We start from the raw sequence: 22,886 nt of genomic DNA on the forward strand, positions 1-22,886 counted from the left end.
CAGCCCTTCTGGAGGCCTGTCCCGAGGCTTTGGGTCACAGGCCTGTGCAGCTTTGGGCTCAGGCAGCCTGGACCTGACACCACCTTGAGGAGCCGCGTCCCCGCCCACCAGGTGGCGGGTGTGGACCGGGCAAAGCACTGGGCCTCAGGCCCAGGGCAGTGGCGGACATGCATTCCACATCCATGTCCCCTTTCTCCCCTAGACACTGTAACTGGAGCCTTCGGCGCCACTAACTCCAACACCCACACCATGGACTGCCCTTTTCTCTGCAGTCCTGGGGGCGGCACCTGCTGGCCTGCAGAGCTCAGGCTGCCTCTGCCCCCCCCAGCACCCAGAGCCCCCCCAGTCCCGCCCCCCCGTCCTGTGCAGCTGTGGGTCCTCTCTGAAGGCACAGCCAAGGTTCTTTGTTAAATAACGTCCATACGGCCCCACAAGTGCCGGCTATACCCTCCTGTGGCCCAGGGGGCTGCTCTGGCCCCCGGGTCGGAGGAAAGCGAGGCCCAGGGAAGGTAAGTCAACAGTCCGCACCTGAGCTGGGGTTGGGGGTAGTACACTGACCGGGGATTTCATCCCAACCCCCAACCCAGGCGCTACAATGTGCCGGGACACTCGGGACTGTCGGCCCCGGGCCTGGCTCTGACGCCCGCCCAGCACCTCGGTGACTGTGTGGCTGCAGCCTCAGGGCTTTAAGTCACAAACAACTCGGGGCCCCATCACTGATCATCCAGACGGGGACCCAGGGACGCAGGCAGTGTGAAGAGCGGCACTATTTGGATTTCCCAGGACGACAGGGGCAAACCCCGCGACCTGCTTTAGCCTAAGTCTTCCCCGCCGCCGTGTGCACGACTTCCCATTACTCCATCGCCAGGGGCCTGGGGGCCTGGGCCCCAGGTCGAGTCGCAGGCCAGGAGCCACCTGGGCAGAAGCTGCCTCCCATCCAGCTGATCGCCTGGCTCAGAGCACACACCTGCTCCGCCGGCCACATCTGCTCAACCATGCGGATTAATGGGCGCTCCCTGCCTGGAGCACCTGGGTTGTCACCAGCCACCAGGCCTGCCCCTCCCAGTGCCTCCTCAGGCAGGTCACACAGGAGCGAAGGGCCCTCGCTCAGGGCCAGGCCAGCGACCTCCCGAAGCCTGGCAGGTGCCCTCCCTCTCAGTGCCCTGCTGCCCACAGCAGCCTGAGGTCCCCTGCCTCCTCTCCTCTGCCCCCGGTCTGGTCAGCAGAGACCCCGCAGACAGGAACATCAGCTGTTCTTTCTCACAGTCTGGAGGTGGGAGGTCTGGGCCCTGGTGCCAGCAGGTGGGTGTGGTGAGGCCACATCTGGGCTCACAGCGAATCGCCCGTCTAGTGTCTGCTCTTGGAAGGCCACTAATCCCTTTCATGAGGGCCACACCCTCCTGACCTAATCCCTACAGGCCCGCCTCCAGCGCCAGCACAGTGGGGTTAGGAATCGACACGTGACTTTGGGGGACACACACAGTCCACAGTGAGGCTTCTGTCCTGCTCTGCAGAGCCCCCCACATCTCGCGAGGTGGCCTTCTGCAGCCCCCTTGTCTCGCTCTCTCATTCACGAAGCACCCCGTCCCGCTGTGTGATTCAGCAGGCTATTTAATCTCTGCACTGTCGCCATCACTTGGCTCATTTCCTTTGTCTTAAAAAACAGGAGATAAAACTTTAGTTTCTAAAATTCTGTAATAACCTCTTAGATTATGTCATACACCTATGTCTTGTCCAAGAATGAATCCCCTTGAGGCCATGATAATGTCTTCCCTTCATCTTTATCTTGTGAAAACACGCACAGCGCTGGGCGAGCACGGGGCTTGTGCTGCTAGTGAGATGCGTCTGTGTCCTTGGTTCCCGACCGGTGCTCTCACAGCCTTTCAGCTCCCGCCCCCGTGGACTGCCCTGCGGAGCTGAGCAGCAGGCCCCCGGCCCCCGTGGACCGCCCGGGCCTGCGCAGCCCTCACCCGAGCCTCCTGGGAGGGATGCCACCCACTCAGACCGCGGCCCCCACGCAGGGAGCCCACGGCAGCGAGCTGAGCCCCCCTCAATCCCCGTGCCTCCTCTCATTTCCAACCATTTCACCCCATCTCTCCTCAAATGTCACTGCTGGCCATGGACCCAGAGGGCCAAAGGGGCAGATCTCAGTGGTGTTTATAAGCATATTAGGAGCAGGTAGGAACAGGTGACTTTATGGACTCACAAGGGGAGGTTAGGTGAGTGGACAGGGATCACGTGTGTGCATGCGTGTGCATGTGTGTGCTTGGGGAAAGGGTGGAGATGTGTTAACTGCAGATGAGGCCCAAGGACTGGGAGGCAAGGGAGGTGCCCCAGTGCCCTGCAGCGTCATCCTTGAGAGTGGAGATTATGCCTATAGGGCCCCAACTCCACATCTTTTTACACAGTACAAACATGCAAACATGGGCCTTCATGCCTGTATATGCACACATATACCCACTACTGTGACATCTGGGAGGGTGTTTTAGAAAAGTCCCTGTTTTTTTGCTTAGGTTTAGCCAGAACCTTCCAGAACCTTCTACACTCATAAGGAGGCACAGGACTGTGACATGTCCCATGACAGGGCGCTCTGGGGCTGGGGGGGGAGGGGTGCCAGGAGGTGCCCACTTATCTGATGTCACAGGTCGGGTTGTGGCACCGACGGACAGACTTCTCTGAGGGACGGTGTGGCGCTCGGAGCGCGGCCATTTGCCACCGCGCTCTGCCTGGGTCACAAGAGGCCGGAGGCCGCCCCACGTGGACGCTGGCGGGCGGAGCGAGGACGCCATTTGCCACCAGCCATCTACTGCGCGCTCCGCACCAGGCTCCTGAAACCAGTGCTCCCACAGTTCCAGCAAAGTGAGCATGTGCATTAATGAGGCAAAATCTCAAACGTCTTATAATGTGAGGAGGCGTCCACTCGGAATGTCACTGCGTGCCGGAGGTGTGACCTGGAGGAGACCAAGGAGAGCTGATGTGGGGTGGGGGGGGAGCGGGGGGGGGGGGGGAGAGGAGGCTCCTCCCACCAGGCACTGCTCTCTCCCTGGGGACCAGCTGCTGTCCCAGTGGCAACAGCTGCACAACATTCACATGAAATTCAGAAGCTATTGCCTTTCAGAAACTGAGGAGTCAAGTTACCAGCCTTAACCTTTAAAGGAGACCCCCCGAAAGGTAGAATGCAGCCATCAGTAGAAAAACAGAGAGGAGAGATAACAGCTATTTTTTTAAAAAAATGTATTTTTTCATTTTAATATGTTTTTATTTATTTTGAGAGAGAGAGAGAGAGAGAGAAAGAAACACTGATCAGTTGCCTTCCATATGAACCCTGACCAGGGATCAAACCCACACCCTGGGCATGTGCCCTGACCGGGAGCCAAACCCGTGACCTTTCTGTGCATGGGATGACGCTCCATCCACGGAGCCAGTCTTGAGTGAACGGCCCACCGGAAGAAGTGAGAGGAGGGTGCTAAGTTACTGAGCTTCAACGCTCTGAACCCTGAATTCACAAGGCAAGTGCACCTCGACTTAGAATCTGCAGCTACTCCTGAAAGCACACGCATTATAACCGGAAAGCCCAACCCCTCAGAGCCCCAAAGAAGGACCCTACGTGTCCCGGCTGACGTGGCTCAGGGTTGAGCAATGTCCCATGCACCAGGAGGTCACAGGTTTGATTCCTGGTCAGGGCACATGCCAGGGTTGGGGTCCTGGTACCCAGTAGGGGGTGTGCAGGAGGCATCTCTCTCTCTAAAATAAATAAAAACATATTTAAAAAATAAAAAAGAATGACTCCATGCATCTTGCTGCTTTTCACCCCGGACTGGAGCTAAGGGACTTCCCTCCACGCACTGAACATGTTTTCTGCACAGGAGGACAAAGCTTAGGACAAAGGCTGCGGCCGGACGAGGAAGGGACATCGACAACAGCCGTTATTTTTGACGGCCGACTACGTGCCTTACACAAGCACCACGATGTGATTTACTTGTCTGTTTCCTCAGAGTCTCCCGAGAACCATTCAAACTAGGTCTCCTGGCCACCCTCCTGCCATGGCGAGGAAGCTGACCTGAAGTTTCAAGGTCAGAAGTGCTAACAGGGTTGTCTGGCTCCAAAGTCTGTTTTTCCATTTTGTCATTTTCTCACCATTGGAGCCAGAGCTATTACACCTTGGCCCAGACTCAAGCTCTTATTAGATTTCTCCTCCCACAAAGGGAACCAACATTTACGGCATCAAGGAAAGAAGGCTGCCCAGGGGCTGTTCCAGGAGCCTCACAGCACCCCTGAGGGGGAGCCCGAGGTCAGGGGTCACTGACCTGCACAGTCCTGGGAGGGGCGGGCCATTCTCCTGCTGGGTTGCTCCTTCCCACAGTCAGTGCTTCCCCAGGTGGTCACCCAGCAGCTGGTGCCGCTGTAGTGAACCCGGTCCTCGATAGCAGGGGAGGAGAGTGGGGGTGGGGGCGGGAATAGATGCATGCCCAGCGAGGGTGCTTGCTGTCAGTCACACCTGGGAAACAGGCCATTGGCCAGAATGGCAGGATGGGTGTGGCCACTGCAAGGGCGAGAAATTTGGGCTATTTGATGCCCTAGAGCAGTGGTTCTCAACCTGTGGGTTGCAACCCCTTTGGCGGTTGAACAACCCTTTCACAGGGGTCACCTGAGACCATCCCGCATATCAGATATTTACATTATGATTCATAACAGTAGCAACATTACAGTTATGAAGTAGCAACGAAAATAATTTTATGGTTGAGTCACAACATGAAGAACTGTATTTAAAGGGCCAGAAGGTTGAGAACCACTGGGCTAGAGAAAGGCGTTCACTCTTGTGCTTTCGGGCCCCTTGATGCTCTGGCCAGCGCTCCTGCATTACCCTCAGGGCCCACCGCTGGGGCCCCCACACTCAATGACTGATGGGCTGCCGCCAGCCTGATGCTGAGCTGGGCCCGGCTCCAACGCGGAAGGCAGCTCTGGACACTGGCTTTGCGTCGAGCTCCACGGAACCCAGCTGCCCTGCTTCTAGGACTGGACCCAGGGAAATGGGACTTGGGAAACGCAGGGTGTAATTCCACAGAAATAACGCTTTCTGTCATAGCTCATCCTCCTGGGGGGGGGGGGGGCTCTGAAATGCTTATTCCAGCGGCACCCCAAGACCTCACTCCCACTAGCAAGAGGGAAAGAGCATCCGCACTTTTCTCTGATAGCACCACCGCCTGCAGGATTTGTTGCAGAATGGAGTATCACTGCTACTTTTATTTACTTTATTTTTTTTAAAAAGATTCCCTTTTAATGTAAACAAGTGCCATTCACAAATGTCCCATTACTAGGATAAAGGGAACTCCATAGTCTCAGCAGAGAAAGGGTGGTAGGCACAGAGTGAGCAAAAACTGAACAAGACATGTTAGCGATTCCGCCAGGTCTGCAGCCATCCTGGCCCGAGGCTGACCACACACCCTCCAGCCAGGAAGGTGACGAGCAGGATTAGGAGCAGGCAGGAGCCTTCTCCCGATCTGTGAGCCAACGTTTGAGAGAGAGGATATGACGGTCTAAATTACATGCCGAGGAAACCATAGGTACATTATTGGAACTTAATGAGTTTAAGCAAGACTGTTGAATAGAAAAACCAATAAAAAGTCATCTGCATCCTGGCTGGTTTCCTCAGTGGATAGAGCGTCGGCCTGTGGAATAAAGGGTCCTTAGTTTGATTCGGGCCAAGGTCACATGCCTGGGTTGTGGGCTCGATCCCCAGTAGGGGGCGTGCAGGAGGCAGCCAATCAATGGTTCTCTCTCATCATTGATGTGACTATCTCTCGCTCTCCCTCTCCCTTCCTCTCTGAAATCAATAAAAGTATATTTTAAAAAGTCATCTGTGGTTCTATGTGCCAGCAAATACACAGTAAAAAATTATATTAAAAAACACATGGATAAAATAGCCCCCAAATTACCAATACCTAGGAATAAATTTAAACCAAATATTTGCAAGAAATTTATAAAGAAAATCATAAAACTTTAGTGAAAGACATGTTTTGAAAAAGTAAATAAATTTGCAACTACGATATGTATTGGAAATGTCAGTGACTGAAGTTTATAAATTCTCCCTGAACTGATGTATACATTTAATGCAATTACAACCAAGGTCCCCAAAGTGCCTTTAAAACGAGTGAACCAACTTGTTTCAAACTCTGTGTGTTTATGTACATGTGTGTATGTGCACATACACACACGTGTGTGCAAAGTGCCGAAGACAGCAAGACAGTCCCTATGAACACGTGGGGGCGAGCGGGCCCAATGCACACGCCTGGTACAGGAGACACAGGGCGTGCCTGTGTGGATGCCTGTCCCGCCCACCACGGCGCTGTTGTCACTGAGAATGTGTTTCTGTTTCAGAGACAGACCCAGGAGCAGTGGAGCGTGACCCAGGTCTGAAACCAAACCGGCCGCCCAGGAGCAGCGACAGGCAGCGCTGAGGGTCGACGGGAAAGGGGGCCCCTCCACGAAGGGCGGCACAACTGCTGTGCCCATGGACAGTAACTGTAAGGACGCCTCACACCTTCCCCAGGCCGGTCAGGGGCTTCAGGGTGTGATTGTGAAAGATAAACCACAAAAATGTTAGAAGGGAGAGTAAGCCAGTGTCTTTATGTCATCAGGACAGGAAGGAAGTCTTTAAAAAGACACCCAAAATGCAAATAAATTTGATTTCACGGAAATCACCACCTTTTCCTACGAAAGTATATCAAAATGAGAGTGAAAAGACAAGCTATAAAAGGAAAGTACTGGCAATAATAAAATGGACAAGTAATAAGAATACCAATGTGAGGAAATGATGCATGTCAAAGAGTAAGAGACAAACCACCCTGAAGAGAAACCGGCGGGCGGCCTGAACAGGCCTTTCACAGAAGGTGTCACGGGAACGGTGAATGTACTTACGAAAGGTATTGACCCCGATGGTCATCACACACATGCAAACTAAAGCCGGCAAATGTGTGCCAGGAGGTGTGAGCACAAGGGTACTGTAAGTGGACTTAAAAAGTACTAGAGCCCTGGCGGGTGTGGCTCAGTGGTTAGAGCGTCGACCTGAGCACAGAAGGGTCTTGGTTCCATTCCCGGTCAAGAGCATGTACCTGGGTTACAGAATTGATCCCCAGCCCTGGTTGGGGCATGTCCGGGAGGCAACCAATTCCTGTGTCTCTCTCACATCGATGTTTCTCTCTCCCTCTTCCCTTACCCTTCCATTCTCTCTGAATTCAATGCACAAAATATCCTCGGGTGCGGATTAACATAAAAATAAAAAATAGAAATAATAAGGTTAGGATGTTACAAAATTATTATATATAACTAGAGGCCCAATGCACAAAATTCGTGCAAGAGTAGGCCTTCCTTCCCCTGGCTGCAGGCACTGGCTTCCCTCTGGTACCTGGGACCCAGGCTTCCCTCACAGCCCTGGCTTCATCAGGAAGGTCATCTGGAAGGATGTCCAGAAGGACATCTGGTCTAATGAGCATATTACGCTTTTATTATTACAGATAGTATTCAGATGATATAATATGCATCTGAAACAAAAAAGTAGTTCAGGAATCCCCTCCTGCCCCGCCCTGCCCCACCCCCCGGCCCCGCCTCTCCCCGGCTCCTTCCTCTGCTCTGATCTAAATTAAAAAAAAAAAAAAATAGTTCAGTGTAAAATGAAAAGACACGCTTAGGTCACCCCTGGGGAAGGGGACCTCCTCTAAGAGGCTGCCCCTGAGCGTGAGTCCCCCCCTCCCACTCGTGGGCAGCCTCCTGGGAGGGGCACTGTGTTTTCCCCGGGGCTCAGTGTCTTATGGGGCTCTGACCACTGCTTTCTGGAGCCCGCAGAGAACTCAGAGGGAAGTATCCGGGCCAGCGCTGCCACTCCTTTTGGGGTGCCAGTCCCGAGAAAGACGAGGGAGACAGATAATTACACCAGGCCGCCCAGGAAGCTGCCAGCCTGTAGGTGCCGCAAGGAAAAGCTTCCCACGGGCGGCCTGGAGCACAAACACCGCCACTCACAACAACACTTTCTGTTTCAGGGCATTTAAAAGGACAATATATTCGGAATGCCTAGCTTGGTGAGGGCCGCGTGGGGAGCCCTGCCTGCAGGGTGTTTGTTATCAGTTATTCTGTCCCATGGACCCGGCGCGTGGTGACGACGTCCTGACTGGAACCCAGCACCTGCTGGTTCAGGCCTTTTCCTCTGTACAAGTTTGGTTGGAGAAAATAACACCACAGCCCACCGATGCTGCAGAGAACATCTGTGGACGTGGGCAAGGCCCCCCTCCGCCCCGCCGTCCCCTCCCCCCCAGGGCTGGAAGAAGAAGAGGACACGCAGCTTCGTGGCACCCTGACCTCAGCTGAGGGCGTGAACCCCAGGGCCACCTAAGCCGGCACCTGCCATTGGCGCCTGTTGATCGAACAGGATACAACCGTCTCTGGGAAGCAATGGTTTCCCTGGAAACGCTCTAATCTCTGGCAGTTTTGTGTGTCACATAGTCCTTTGTTCTGGGCCTGGTGATTAAAAATGGACTCTCACGGGTTCCTGGCTGTGTGACGTTGGAACCGTGACCCCCAGGCTGCGACGTTAACGGCCACTTCCTTTTTCCACAGAAGGGTTATTTTATGCTTTTCTTATTCTGTGCCTTTTAGTGGGAAGATTTTGAAATCAACTAACCTGGTAACACGATGACCCAGGAAATTTGAAAGACAGAATGGGCCACACAAATCCCCCCATGAGCCTGTCCCGGGGCAACTGGGCTTACAGAGAGGAGCAGGGACTGCTCATGTTCAGAGGACATTTCAATGACTCGCTTCCCGGTAATAGCCGCAGCTCTCAGCTGGTTTAAAGACATATGAGCTGTCAGCGATGCAGGAACTCAGGTTAATTAAATAACGCATGGACACGCAATTACAATTTTTTTAGACCGGGAAGTTTACCGGAATTTCACAGAGCCTGCACATGAACATGATGTGGTGGGTGACTATGGCGTGTGTGGTGTCTCAGAGGCTAAGACTTAAGGGAGGTCGGCACCAAGCTGCAGTTACAGTGGCAGGTCAGCTAACTTCTGCAGGAGGTGAATGTGCAGAAAAACACAACACGTGAAGCTGGGCTCCTGCTTACGTCAGCGGTAGCCGGCTTTCACCGAGGCCCGTGCGCCTGAGTTCCATCAGCCTTTACCACTAAGTCCTGCTCACTGATGGCAGGTCTGCCACCGGCTGGGAATGCACCGGTGACCTGAGGCGCTGCGTAGGCGCTCACAGTCCCCAGGGAAGCCGAGGAGGTGTGGGCATAACCCCACTGTGCCCAGGTGGGGAGGGGGCGCAAGGGGGAGGGCGGCGCAGGGGGGAGGGCGGAGGCAGACAAGCCGTGGGTCTCCTGCCCAGTCCTGGCCAGCAGGTGAGGATGTGGGGAACGTCCTGGGGACAGAGAAGACTCAGCCGAAATCTGCAAGGCAGGAGGCCTGGACCAGGCAGAGGGGGCTGGGGCCGGGACGGGCGGACTGAGTGTGCTCTGGATGAAGGGACAGGGAGTACAGAGGTGCTGAGGTGACCAGGGGTTTGGGACATTCGGGTCCTCAGCCAGGGAAGGTGAGCCGCCAGGAAGGGTGACTGAGTGCGGGTTCTCCCACAGCCAACAGCCGGGGAAGAGCTCGCGGAGGAACACGGACAGGCCCTCAGCTGCGGAGGGAGACCATTTGGGCACATGGGTAGGTTCTGGGGGCATCGAGCAGGCAGCTGCCCAGAAACCCAGAGGTGAGGGGCTGGGGGCCTGGAGAGGAGAGGACAGGTCCTCACAACCTCAAGGCCATCGGTTCCCAGGACTGATGGTGGGTCCAGCTGGGGAGAGGAGCCAAGGATGCCAGCTTTCTGACTCGGGCACCTGTCGAGATGGCGGCATCACTGGGTAGCGGTACTTGCAGGCGGAGCCAGAGCATGTGTGGCGGGAGCAGTAGTGAGTCAGGGAGGGATAAGCCGGGTCTGGGTGCTGCTGAGGAGTGGGTGGAGGACCCAGCAGGCATGGCACCTGGGGGCGGACACAGGACAGATCTGGCTGGAGGCTCAGACGGGCACCCAGCAGGCAGCACTGAACTGGTGTCTGGCCTGGACGCGTGTGATTTATACTCTCCAATGAGGCCCAATGGAGGAAATTGTCAAACATAATTCCAGCTGTGAATGGCCTTGAAGCCATTATGTAAAAACAAAACCATCCAGGTAAGTGGTTAGGTTTCCAAATTGAAGAACAAACAGAAAAATCAATTCACTAATTTGCTAACTGCTCATTAGAGGCGGAAACAGCTGACCTGGATTTCAGCCATGATGTACACGGATTACACACAGTCTGAAATAAGTGACACTGGGTCTGTCTTTTCCAGCTCATCCGCTGAGGCCTAAGCTCACCCGTCGCGTTCTATCGCGAGTGGACACCGTGTTCCCAGGAGCCAGATGCGTACAATGAAGCCTCGTGGGCTGTGGGAGCAGCCATGTCCCAGGGCAGAGAGACATCCAGATCGAGGAAGGTTACTTCAGAAAGGGGAGGATTATGACTTCCCAGTGTTGTTAACTGAGTTGTGATCATCCACAAGGGCTAACGAAATCTACCAATGCCATGGCTGGTGTGGCCAATGGTTGGAGTGTTGGCCTTTATACTGAAGGGTCTTGGGTTCGAGTTCCCCGTCAAGGATGGGTGCCTGAGTTGCAGGAGGCAACTGGTCAACATGTCTCTCTTGAATCCATGTTTCTCTCTCTCTCTTTCTCTCTCTCTCTCCCCCACTCTCTCTAAAAAAATATTAATGTAAAAAAATCCTGGGAGGATTAACGAAAAATAAACAAACAAACACACACACAAACAACTCCCCACAAAATGCGACAAAGGAGGAGTCCTGGGAAGTCTGTGAAAAGAAAAGGCTGGAAGAATCACTTGCAAATAACTGACTTGGATGCGGCTGCAGTGTTTCCCCAAGTTCTAGGAAGCATCTTGTTCCCAGGGAGCTGAGTGTGTCTGCATTTCCTGTCTGCCTCGGTGATGGGTACCCGCCTGCCTCGGTGATGTGTGCCCGCCTGCCTCGGTGATGTGTGCCCACCTGCCTCGGTGATGTGTGCCCGCCTGCCTCGGTGATGGGTACCCGCCTGCCTCGGTGATGGGTACCCACCTGCCTCGGTGATGTGTGCCCGCCTGCCTCGGTGATGGGTACCCGCCTGCCTCGGTGATGTGTGCCCGCCTGCCTCGGTGATGTGTGCCCGCCTGGACACAATGGCTGAGGGCAGGGCCGTGAGGGTGGGCACAGACTGCGACTGCCTTTGAGGTTCCGGTGGGACAAGAAGAGGGGTGCTTTCACCCTCTGAAATTCCCGTGGAAAAGTAAGGAGTCCCGGCTGTTCAGCGAGAAGGCTCAGCCCAGCCCGTTCTCCCTGACATGTTTTCCCGGGAAAACTCACATCTTCGTTTCGAGATCTTTCACAGCAGAACAAACACTAGGAAAAAGTGTCTGACTCAAACCTCCATTACTCCTTCCAGGGTGTTGCTCAGAATCTGACCTGCCAGGTTAATTGAGTACCTCAGCCACATTGGTAGTAACATTTGCTAGGTGATCACATCAAGTGTTTCCAATTTCCATGAATTTTGGACCTTATGCCCATAAACCTGACATTTAATTCCATTTTCCCTCCCGAATAGCATCCATCTAACAAATATTTGTTGCGAACTCGTGCTCTGCTGGATACAGAGCCATGGCCAGCCAAAGACATTGAGGCGAGAGGAAACATTCCCTCCCTGACAGCTGACGTTGGGTCTGAGAACTAAGTTACTCAGAGGTGAGACAGCCCAGTAGTAAAACAGAGAAGGCGCGATGACTGTTATGGTAACAGGCTGACAGCGTGATAGCAGTTTAGCAGAAGAAAAAGTCCCGGTTATTCCATGCAGACGAGGAGATGGGACCGTTCCTGGGACATTTCCCGATTCTGAAACATTTTAGGAATCATGACGAATGGGAGACGTGCACAACTCAGTCCATAAAAGTCTGTGACGGGCAGCGAGGAGAATGCTGAGCAGCCCCCCGAGGCCCCAGAAAAATCTGCAAACATGCAGACAGGCTCTGGCCACGTGGGAGTGACGGGTTTGCCCCGGGCTCCAATGTAGCTGTGGCCTCGACCTCCATCCTAATGTCCGAACAGGCTATTCTCATTTCTAACTGCTTGATAACTGCTCTATAGCTTACATGACCTAAGGCAGTGGTCAGCAAACTCACTAGTCAACAGAGCCAAATATCAACAGTACAACGACTGAAATTTCTTTTGAGAGCCAAATTTTTTAAACTTTAACTATATAAGTAGATACATTGTTATTAACTTAATTAGGGTCCTCCTAAGGCTTAGGAAGAGCCACACTTAAGGGGCCAAAGAGCCGCATGTGGCTCAAGAGCCACAGTTTTCCGACCACGGATAGGGATCTGTCATTAAAGGTCCTCTTTCTTAATGCAGAACTCCGGTCCTGCTTTTAAATTGTATTTGATAGATTACCCTGAAATTCTCTAATCTAATCTCGCCAGGCTGATGCGGGCACCCTTCGCAATTAGATTCTTCATTAGAAATAGCAGGCTGCTCCCTCACAATGGAATTAGGGGAGCCCACAGCAGGACCGGGCCGGGTCCCAACCCTCCACCCTCCTTTTTCTCCCTTTGGCTTTGGCTTCCAGGTGAGTCCTGGGAAGTGTCTCCGAGGGTTTGCACACGGACCGGGGAGGGGTGTGTCGACCCACCGCAGGGAAGGCGCTGTCTCCCTGAGGAGTGTGCGTGCGTGGACCCGAACCCCGTCCCACCACGGGGCTTGAGCACATGCCTGTTGAGTGGAATTCCTAAAACTCATGGCTGAGAACAACTTTCTTTTCCTTTTTATTTTTTTTTGTTTTGTTTACAGCAGTTTTATTCATAATTGCCAAAATTTGGAAGCAACCAAGATGACCTGCAATATGTGAATAGATAAGCTAATGATGGTGCACCCAGACAATTGAATATTTAGTGCCAAAAAGGAGGGGGCTTCCAAGCTGTGAACAGGCGTGGAGAAACCTTAAATGCAGTTGCTGTGAAAGAAGTGACTATGAAAAGGCTACGGTTTGATTCTAACTGTATGACATCTTGGAAAAGGCGAAGCTGTGGATACAGTAAAAACGTCAGGGGTCAGGGATTGGGAACAGGGGATGTCAAATAGGAGTGCAGGGTTTTTAGGGCAGTGAAACTAGTTCTGTATGATTCTATAATCGTGGACACATCTCTATACATTTTTCAAAACTCATAGAATGTAAAACACAAAAAGTGAACCCTAATGTCGACTACGGGCTTTCAGTGATATGGGTCAATGCAAATGCAACAAATGCACCGTCTGGTGCAGGGTGCTGATCGGAGGGGAGATGGGGGAGGGGGGAGGACAGAATTTGGGAATTCTTACTTTCTGCTCAATTTTTCCAAAAGCCTTGAAACTGCTTTAAAAATCTATTAATTAAAACAAAACCATATTCTACAAGCTGAACAACTGAAGCTGCAGTGCAGTCGCTTTTTGGCAAACCTCCAGCACAGAATCCAACACTCACACCTGCACGCCAGGCGTCAATGCGGAGGGCGTCCCGGGCAGGCACAGCGACCAGTGGGGCACAGGAAATCCATTGTGAGCTCCGCCATTTCTTCTGCAAGGAGAGTGTGCACACCCGGCGACCTCTTCTTCCTCATTTTAACTAATTTCTCCATCATCCTTTTACTCCTCTCAGCACAGTCAGGGCATAACGTGGTACCTTCCAGGTCTGGCGATGGGAAAGCACAGGTGGTAAAAGCCAGAGAGAAGTCATCTTTGTGGGAGTGTCTGGCACCAGGTCTGACCTGCACGGAACTGCAGGCGAACCCGACCCTGTTGTCTGCCGAGAGACGGCTGCCACCGACCACCCCTCTGACGCTAGATGCTTGCAGCAGAAAAGCCTCAACAGAACAGGAATGCTGTATGGACAGCGAGCTCCTGCCACGCCGCCAACAGGGCATCACGAGCTGAAGTCATCACTCCAACTGTATTGTCTACTTCAGCTGACCTGGCCCCTTCATCTGTATGAGTCTTCCTCTTTTGCTCATCTGATGACTTTCCTTACCCCTTGGTCTCTTGGTCAGTTTCCTGACCGTGGCTGCAGTGTGGCCTCTTCTGGTGTTTCAGCAACGCTCTGCACACTGCATCCATGCTTCCCACTCCTCGCTGTTTCCCAATAAGCACGTTCCCTGGCTTCAGACGCCCTCTGTCTTCCCACCAACGGAACTCAAATCCCGTTGTTGGCACCCGTTCTGCAGCGTCGTGACCACTTCATTAAATGATGGCCAGGTGGTCAGCAGAGGAAGGGCTGGTTTGGGCAATCTCTGACTTGCTCGTTCATCGGCGGAAGATTAACTTCGTGGCTTGTCCTACGCGCGGTCAGGTTGCTGTCTGAGGTTGTAGAAACACGTGGTTCCCTTGGGTGTTCACTATGCTCCTCGCTTATTGGAACCAACATGAGTATCACATTTTCTTCTTCTAATCCATCCTTTCCGCTTCTCGCGTTTGCCGTTTCCAGGAACCCTCAGAGGAAGGCCATGCCCGCAGTGTTGAGGGCACATGCAGTTTACTCTATTTAACCACCCTTTCTTTTTAATTTTTAACGGATATATCATATTGCTGTATTCAAGACACTTCAAGGTGGGTAAAATGCCCATAGTCTGACCAGGCCAACTTAGTGATCTTTCCGTATGCCAGCGCACACCAAACCGCTTAGTTTTAGCCCCAATAAGTTTGCCTAGGTCAGCGGTCGCCAACCGTGGTCCATGAGGTCCAAAAGGCTGACCGCTGCCTGGATCATGTCTTCGCAGGTGTTTCTGGAGCCCGGGCTGTTCTGATTGTTGTGGTAGCTCAGCTGTGACTGTGTGATGCTTCACCCACCACTCCTAGATGCCGAGGTGGCCGCTTTCCTCATGACAGCCGCCTGCACTGCTGTCTTTGCCGACGTGGCGTGTCCTCTTCGAAAGGGATCTGAGTGCTATCGGCTGGGACTGGTTTAGGACTCTTCCTACATCTCTCTCTAAAAGCCTAAGTGACCGAACGACCAGTCGACTGGTCGCTATGATGCACAATGACCACCAGGGGGCAGACGCTCAACAAAGGAGCTGCCCCCTGGTGGTCAGTGCGCTCCCACAGCCGGAGCGCTGCTCAGCTGACCAAGGGGCACCAGACTCAGGGCCACCGCAGCCCAGAGACTGCAGTGGAGCATCAGCGAGCTTACCGAGCACTGGCGGCGGCAGGCGTAGTGGGGCCTGGATGAGCAGGAGCGGCAGGCGGCGTTGGACACCGGTTTCCGCCGATCCCCGCAGGCTATGCCAAGGGACCCCACCGGTGCACGAATCCGTGCATCGGGCCTCTAGTATTTTCATAATGTTTTAGGAATGAATTTTCTCTCATGCCTCTGCCCTGTATTCAGACAACATGACGACATTTTGTTATTCTCCACTGACTAAAAAAATAATTTAAACAACTTTAAAAATCTCCACTGAATCCAATTGACAACTGGCCTGGTTTCCCTCGCTTCCTCTATGGTCCCGCAATTATGAAGCCTCTTTTGCGTTTTGAAATCCCTGATCTTCAGCGAGCCCGAGGGGGGAAGGAGAAGGCCCATAACCTCCCTAGTTCTCCTCACTCCCAGCCCAGGGACCTGCCGGACACCCAGCTGGCTCACCTGAGAGCAGGTGGATATTAAAGCTACTGATTCCCGCGGGGCCACGAAATGACACCCTGGGGGAGCGGGTGACTCACTCGCCACACCAGCTCCGTCCACTACTCAATGGAATTAATTTCTTGCTACTGTCCTGGGCTTCAGTGCCCCGTGAGGAATGTTTTTTCAACAAATGCCAAATTAACGGGACTGATTAGAGCTTTCCCAAGTTATTAATGGGGTGTCACCTCCGCCTGGTCCTCTCTGTGGAGGCGACATTTCATGAAATAACCTCTTCTTGCTGGAAAGATCAATCTCCCTCCCTCACTGGCCTCGCGAATGCTGAGGAGGTGCTGCCTGCCCCTGTGGCCCCCAGGAGGGGGTGAGCAGCAGTGCCCTTGGGGAAGCGTGACGCGGGGTGGCAGCTCCCTCCCTACTGGCTTTCGGGGAGGGGCGGCACCACTGGCCAGCCACGGGCGAGGGCTGGGAGGAGGAAGCAGGGCCATGAGCTTTTCCAGTTCCCCCAGCTTTAGTGAGATGAAACCCACACGGCAGTGAGAAGTTTAAGGCTTACCCAGTGATGAGCACGGAGCTCAGCTAACTGCTCCCTCCCTACATAGTTACCATCTCCTAAGCCGGACAGAGGAAGGCAAGTTCTGCAGATTCACTTACATGAGGAATCTAAAGAGCCAACTGGCAGGAGGGGAGTGGGATGTGGTCACGGGGCTGGGGAGGGGTCGGGAGGTAGAGGTTGAAGGGCACACGCTTCCCGTTAGAACTGTGGTTCTCAACCTGTGGGTCGCGACCCCTTTTGGCGGTCGAACGACCCTTTCACAGGGGTCACCTAAGACCATCCTGCATATCAGATATTTCCATGACGATTCATAACAGTAGCAACATGACAGTTATGACGTAGCAACGAAAATAATTTTATGGTTGGGTCACAACATGAGGAACTGTATTTAAAGGGCCAGAAGGTTGAGAACCACTGCGTTAGAAGATGAGTAAGTTCTGGGATGGAATGCCCGGTGTTTAATAAGAAGCATATTCTCTATCCAAAGGGTGGTTTTGCAGGGGGCGGGAGGGGGAGGGCGGCAGAGCAGGGGGGCTTGCTACACCCCAGGCACGCCTTTTCCAGACAGAGAGACGCTTGCAAACCTACCCAGGGCTGAAGGCGCAGAACGGGACTTGGAGTTTTGCCTTCTGAACAGCATCCCTGCCCCCTGAGAACTGGGGAAGACTCCTCGGGCACCCCCAGGCCCTGCGCCATGTCCTGCAGTCCTGGCTTCACCAAGGCAGCCAGAGTAGGCTGACCATGCCACTCTCATCTGATACAATTCTCTTCTCTTTCTCCACGCTTTGGGTTAGCCAAGGAATAGCCCTAATGCAGCAACAACGGAGCCACCATTTATCAAGCACTTTCCTCACTAGTAAACGAGGCTTTGTGTGACGTCTCTACACAGTTCCCGTAACTCACACAAGGCCCCCAGACCTGGTGACCGCCTCCTCTCGGTGACAGCGCGCCTTAGTGAGCGCCAGAGCTAAGATCTCAGGGCTGCCTTTGGGATCTGAGACCGGCGATGTGGCCGGGAGGTACAGTGGCCTCTCTGGACGATGCTTCTAGGTTCCAAGTCAGGCTGGTCCGTGTGTCTGTGGTCCCCTCCCAGCACGGCCCCCTCCCCTCCCCTCCACCCGCCACCACACACACCTAGGGCTGGCTCGGTGCTGCAGGGTGTGTGCACCCCCTGGCCCTGCTGTGTGCACTCTGCCGTACCCCAGAGCTGACGGTCCCCCAGGGCTACGACCTTTTCCCAACGCCACGTCTAGGGCACACCCCCTCCTCAGACCTGGGGCTGTCTGCCCTTTGTCCCACTGAGCAAAGCTTTTTGGAGCTTGAAGAAGGACCCTTTCATCTCGAATCTCACGCTGAATTATTGACATTTGGGCAGCATGAATTTTTCACATTAACGGACTATTTAAAAAGATTTTTCTTTAAAGCAGAAACCTGAGTGCTTTAAAGAAAAAGCCTTTCTCTTTTCTTTTAAGTGACCCAGTGTGAGTACAGAAAACCTCAAGCTCCGAGTTTTCTTCATCCTTCATGACGCCTAACAACCAGGTCAGCACCTTGTCCTGGGGGCTATGCTATGCTGGGAGTGGCATGCTAGAGAGAAACCACCTCCTTCGGTAAACGGGGCTGTGCCATGATGGGGGGGGGCGTGGCGTGCTAGAGAGGAAACCACCTCCTTTGGTGAATGGGGCTGTGCCATGATGGGGGGGCGGGGGGTGGCGTGCTAGAGAGGAAACCATATCCTTCAGTGAATGGGGCTGTGCCATGATGGGGGGCGGGGGGTGGCGTGCTAGAGAGAAACCACCTCCTTCGGTGAATGGGGCTGTGCCATGATGGGGGGTGGCGTGCTAGAGAGAAACCACCTCCTTCGGTGAATGGGGCTGTGCCATGATGGGGGGTGGCGTGCTAGAGAGAAACCACCTCCTTCGGTGAATGGGGCTGTGCCATGATGGGGGGTGGCGTGCTCGAGAGAAACCACCTCCTTCGGTGAATGGGGCTGTGCCATGATGGGGGGTGGCGTGCTAGAGAGGAAACCACCTCCTTTGGTGAATGGGGCTGTGCCATGATGGGGGGGGGGGGTGGCGTGCTAGAGAAAAACCACCTCCTTCGGTGAATGGGGCTGTGCCATGATGGGGGGTGGCGTGCTAGAGAGAAACCACCTCCTTCGGTGAATGGGGCTGTGCCATGATGGGGGGTGGCGTGCTATAGAGAAACCACCTCCTTCGGTGAATGGGGCTGTGCCATGATGGGGGGTGGCGTGCTATAGAGAAACCACCTCCTTCGGTGAATGGGGCTGTGCCATGATGGGGGGTGGCGTGCTCGAGAGAAACCACCTCCTTCGGTAAACGGGGCTGTGCCATGATGGGGGGTGGCGTGCTAGAGAGGAAACCACCTCCTTCGGTAAACGGGGCTGTGCAGGAGGCGGAAACATGCTGAGGCTAAAAGCTCATAAGGATCTGGTTTGTGAAGTTTAGTTTCCTGAGATGGACTCAGTCCTTTCAGAGCCTCAGCTGTTACATCCCAGGCCGGAGACATACCCCACAGAGGAGAGGCTGGTCCAGGACCCTAAGGAGGGTGCCCATGACTGGGAGCCAGAGAGCACAAGTGTGGACAGTTTGGGTATGAACTTGGGGGGCTGGGTGGGAGGGGGCCTGGTGGACTTGGGGGGCTGGGTGGGAGGGAGCCTGGTGAACATGGGGGGCTGGGAGGGAGGGGGCCTGGTGGACTTGGGGGGCTGGATAGGAGGGAGCCTGGTGAACATGGGGGGCTGGGTGGGAGGGGGCCTGGTGGACTTGGGGGGCTGGGTGGGAGGGAGCCTGGTGAACATGGGGGGCTGGGAGGGAGGGGGCCTGGTGGACTTGGGGGGCTGGATAGGAGGGAGCCTGGTGAACATGGGGGGCTGGGAGGGAGGGGGCCCGATGGACTTGGGCTGGACAGGTTCACTGATGACAACAGGTAACCTGGTGAGTCCCCGAAGGAGCCAGCCTTGAGGGTCTGGGCTGGGATCTCTGCTGAGAGCTGACCTCCTGAGGGAGCATCGGGGAGTGGGGTGAACCTTGAGACTGTGGCCTGGCGGTAGGTTCAGTTCTGGGTGTAATTTTGTCAAGATTGGAGGACACACGAGTGTTGGTTAAAAAAGGAGCACACTCGGGCCAATGCCCGCCTCCTCACCCCGCTGTGCTGGACAGGAGGTGTGGGCGGGGGACGTCCCTGAGGGTGAGCGGAACCTGAGGTGCCTGAGGAAGCTCTGCATGCTGCAGGTCCAGGCAGAGGGAACGGAGCCGTCCTACACAGAGAGGACGTCTGGAACAGCGTCTGTTCGGGGGAGTCGCTATTGCACTGACTCCTTCCAGGTGGAGAGAGAGGGGTGGGCGGCATCCCTTCACCAGTTCGCATGTATTTCCTCATGGAACCCCTTTTCATCAGTCAAACCACCTCCTATTCTAGGCTCAGTAGGTAGTGTCTGATTCTGGAACCTGGAGCCCCATTCTGAATACCTGAGACCACAGGCCAGCACCATTGAGGGGGGTCGAGGCTCTGCGTGTCCAAGTTCCTCCTCCCTCCCCTCCAACAGCGCATGGAGGCCGGGCAGCACCGCTGACCCAGGTGACCCAACAGCGCACGGAGGCCGGGAGGCACTGCTGACCCAGGTGACCCAACAGCGCACAGAGGCCGGGCGGCACCGCCGACCCAGGTGACCCAACAGCGCATGGAGGCCGGGCAGTACCGCCGACCCAGGGTGTGACCTGAAGGCCCAACAAAATCTGCTCTGAACGTCAGACACTCATCAGAGGCCACGCTGCGGCCAGGAGCTGCTGCCTTTGACCGCCTGGTGCCGGGCGCCTTCCTCCTGTGGTGATGGGCCAGAGCCCCAGGCATCAAGGAGTCACTCCGCACAGGAGGGTCAGTGCGTGGAGCCCGTGGTGGACTCTCTGCTCCGGGGGGACAACTTCAGGCCAGGGGGCCTCGCTATAACTAGGTCCATTTTCCTTGGGAGGTAGTTACCTTTTAGGATAAAAGGGCAACGAGGAACCTGTTAGTGTGCGAGGCCTGCTCGCAGGTTGTGGGTTTCCATCCCGAGAGAAGGAGCTCCAAGGGCCTGTCTGCGGGGAGCTGTCCGGGGGCCTGTCCGCGGGGAGGTGTCCGGGGGCCTGTCCACGGGGAGATGGTCGGGGGCCTGTCAGCGGGGAGGTGGCTGGGGGCCTGTCAGCGGGGAGCTGGTCGGGGGCCTGTCTGCGGGGAGCTGGTCGGGGGCCTGTCTGCGGGGAGCTGGTCGGGGGCCTGTCAGCGGGGAGCTGGTCGGGGGCCTGTCAGCGGGGAGCTGGTCGGGGGCCTGTCTGTGGGGAGCTGGTCGGGGGCCTGTCAGCGGGGAGCTGGTCGGAGGCCTGTCCGCGGGGAGGTGGCCAGGGGCCTGTCTGCGGGGAGGTGTCCGGGGGCCTGTCCGCGGGGAGCTGTCTGCGGGCCTGTCCGCGGGGAGCTGGTCCTGGGTCAGCTTTCCCAGCCAAGATGGCCAAGGACTCAGCAAACCACAGCCGCCACCCAGACTCCTGTCCTGGTAAATCACGTTTTATTGGAACATGCGTTCCACTTGTGTCTGTCCGTCTACCACTGCTTTCTCTCCACGGCAGCGAAGCGGAGTCGTGGACATGGAGGCAGAGTGGCCCGCCAGCCTGAACAGCCACTGGCCCCTCATGGGACACGTGTGCCGACGCCTCTGCACAGGACGTGCTCTTGGCGGCAAGTTACAGCGTCTGCTCCACTCAGTACGAGAGATGCACATGAAAACCTCAATGTCCCCAAAGTGTAAAAACTCAGAAATCCCCTGAGCACGTTAGCTGCCTCACGCTGGAGGGAACCCCTGAACACGTGTCCAGATCCTGGCTGTTGGCCTCCTTGGTCTAGGACAGTGGTTCTCAACCTTCTGGCCCTTTAAACACAGTTCCTCATGTGATGACCCAACCATAAAATTATTTTCGTTGCTACTTCATAACTGTAATGTTGCTGCTGTTATGAATTGTCATGTAAATATCTGATATGCAGGATGGTCTCAGGCGACCCCTGTGAAAGGGTCGTTCGACTGCCAAAGGGGTCGCGACCCACAGGTTGAGAACCGCTGGTCTAATTGACTCCTGCGAAACTGCACTTGGTTCTCCGTAAGTTGGAGCCTCCGGGAAGGTGGATTTGTCTCCTCGCCGTGACTGAGTGCTGGATCGGCGTCCGCCCCAATGCCCTCCCAGCCCCGTCACACTTCCATGCCGGTCAGCTGACTGATTCTCCAAAACTGCTACCAGGTTCTTAGCATCAGGGACGCTTCAGTGACAGCTCAAATAGTTTGTCACCCACATACTCCTGTTTCTTTAAATCAATTCGAGGGAGTGGAATGAATATGCAACCAGGAAAGAGGTTTCCCTGAGCGGAAACAGGCCTGGCTTCATCTCCGGGACCTCGAGTGCACGCTCACCGAAAGGCCCGATTCTGTGCCGTTTTAGGAAAAGGGTCTTTAAGTGCAGCTTGAGCCCGTCAGCTTCAAGATGCAGAAGGAGATGGCGACTTGAAGGCAGCAACCGAGACACGTGACCTTCAAAACGGGGGGGGGGGGGGGCTTCCTGCAAGGGGGGGAGGCGCAGTATGATCTCTGGAAATAAAGGGCTTAGACAACATGGGCTGGAGAGGGGGCAGAGGTGGGAGGCCCTCTTACCCCGTCCTCCCCTCAGTGCTCGGCCGGCTGACAGAGCCCGACAGTGGCAGAGCTGACCCGTGGGAACTCAGTGGGCAGCCTGGACCAAACCCCAGTCCACCCCCCGACCTCCTCCTGCCCCACCCCCATCTCACTCAGGGCCTCTCACCAGGCCCTCCCACCCCTTGGCCTCACTCAGGGCCTCTCACCAGGCCCTCCCACCCCCTGGCCTCGCTCAGAGCCTCTCACCAGGCCCTCCACCCCTTGGTGCCCGCAAACAGCTTATGCTGCCAGTTGGAGTAGGAACCGTGAGGGCCTTGGGTGCAGAGCCTAGAGGTGCACCAGCCCTGGGATCCTGCACCGGATGCTGCTCCAGGCTGGGGGCCGAGCCCAACTGTGACCACAGATCTACCTTCTTCACCGAACCCGCCGGAGAAAGGAGCCAGCGTTCCCACAGCAGTGCCAGTGCCACAGCCAGCAGTGCCAGTGCGGCGTGAGCAGTGCCAGTGCCACAGCCAGCAGTGCCAGTGCAGCGTGAGCAGTGCCAGTGCGGCGTGAGCAGCGCCAGGCCTCCCTCGCCGGCCTCACCGTGAGCTTTATCTGCAGTCACGCCCACAGGGCTGGGGGACCAGGCCCAGGACGGTGTACAGGGAAACCAAAGCAAACGCGGTTCCATTCCTCACCCGAGGGCATTTTTTTCATTGACGTTTAGAGAGAGTGGAGGGGAGGGAAGGAGAGTGGGAAGAGATACAGAGAGAGAAACATTGCTGTGAGAGAGACGCATCGATTGGTCGCCTCCCACATGCGCTCCGACCCGGCCAGGGAGCGAACCTGAAACCCACGTACGTGCCCTTGACCAGGAATCGACCCTGAGACCCTTCGGTTGGTGGGCCGACACTCTAACCACTGAGACCACGTCCAGGGCCGATTCCAGTT

At 55.2% G+C, this 22,886-nt stretch overlaps 1 protein-coding gene across 3 annotated transcripts in view; it reads right to left on the minus strand.

The window, feature by feature from the left end:
• Nucleotides 1–22,886, minus strand: part of DPP6 (dipeptidyl peptidase like 6) — a 569,872-nt gene that overhangs the window by 123,031 nt on the left and 423,955 nt on the right. The gene's annotated exons all lie outside the window — the stretch shown is intronic.

Source organism: Myotis myotis, unplaced genomic scaffold (assembly GCF_014108235.1).
Source record: "Myotis myotis isolate mMyoMyo1 unplaced genomic scaffold, mMyoMyo1.p scaffold_m19_p_25, whole genome shotgun sequence".
Taxonomy (NCBI): domain Eukaryota; kingdom Metazoa; phylum Chordata; class Mammalia; order Chiroptera; family Vespertilionidae; genus Myotis; species Myotis myotis.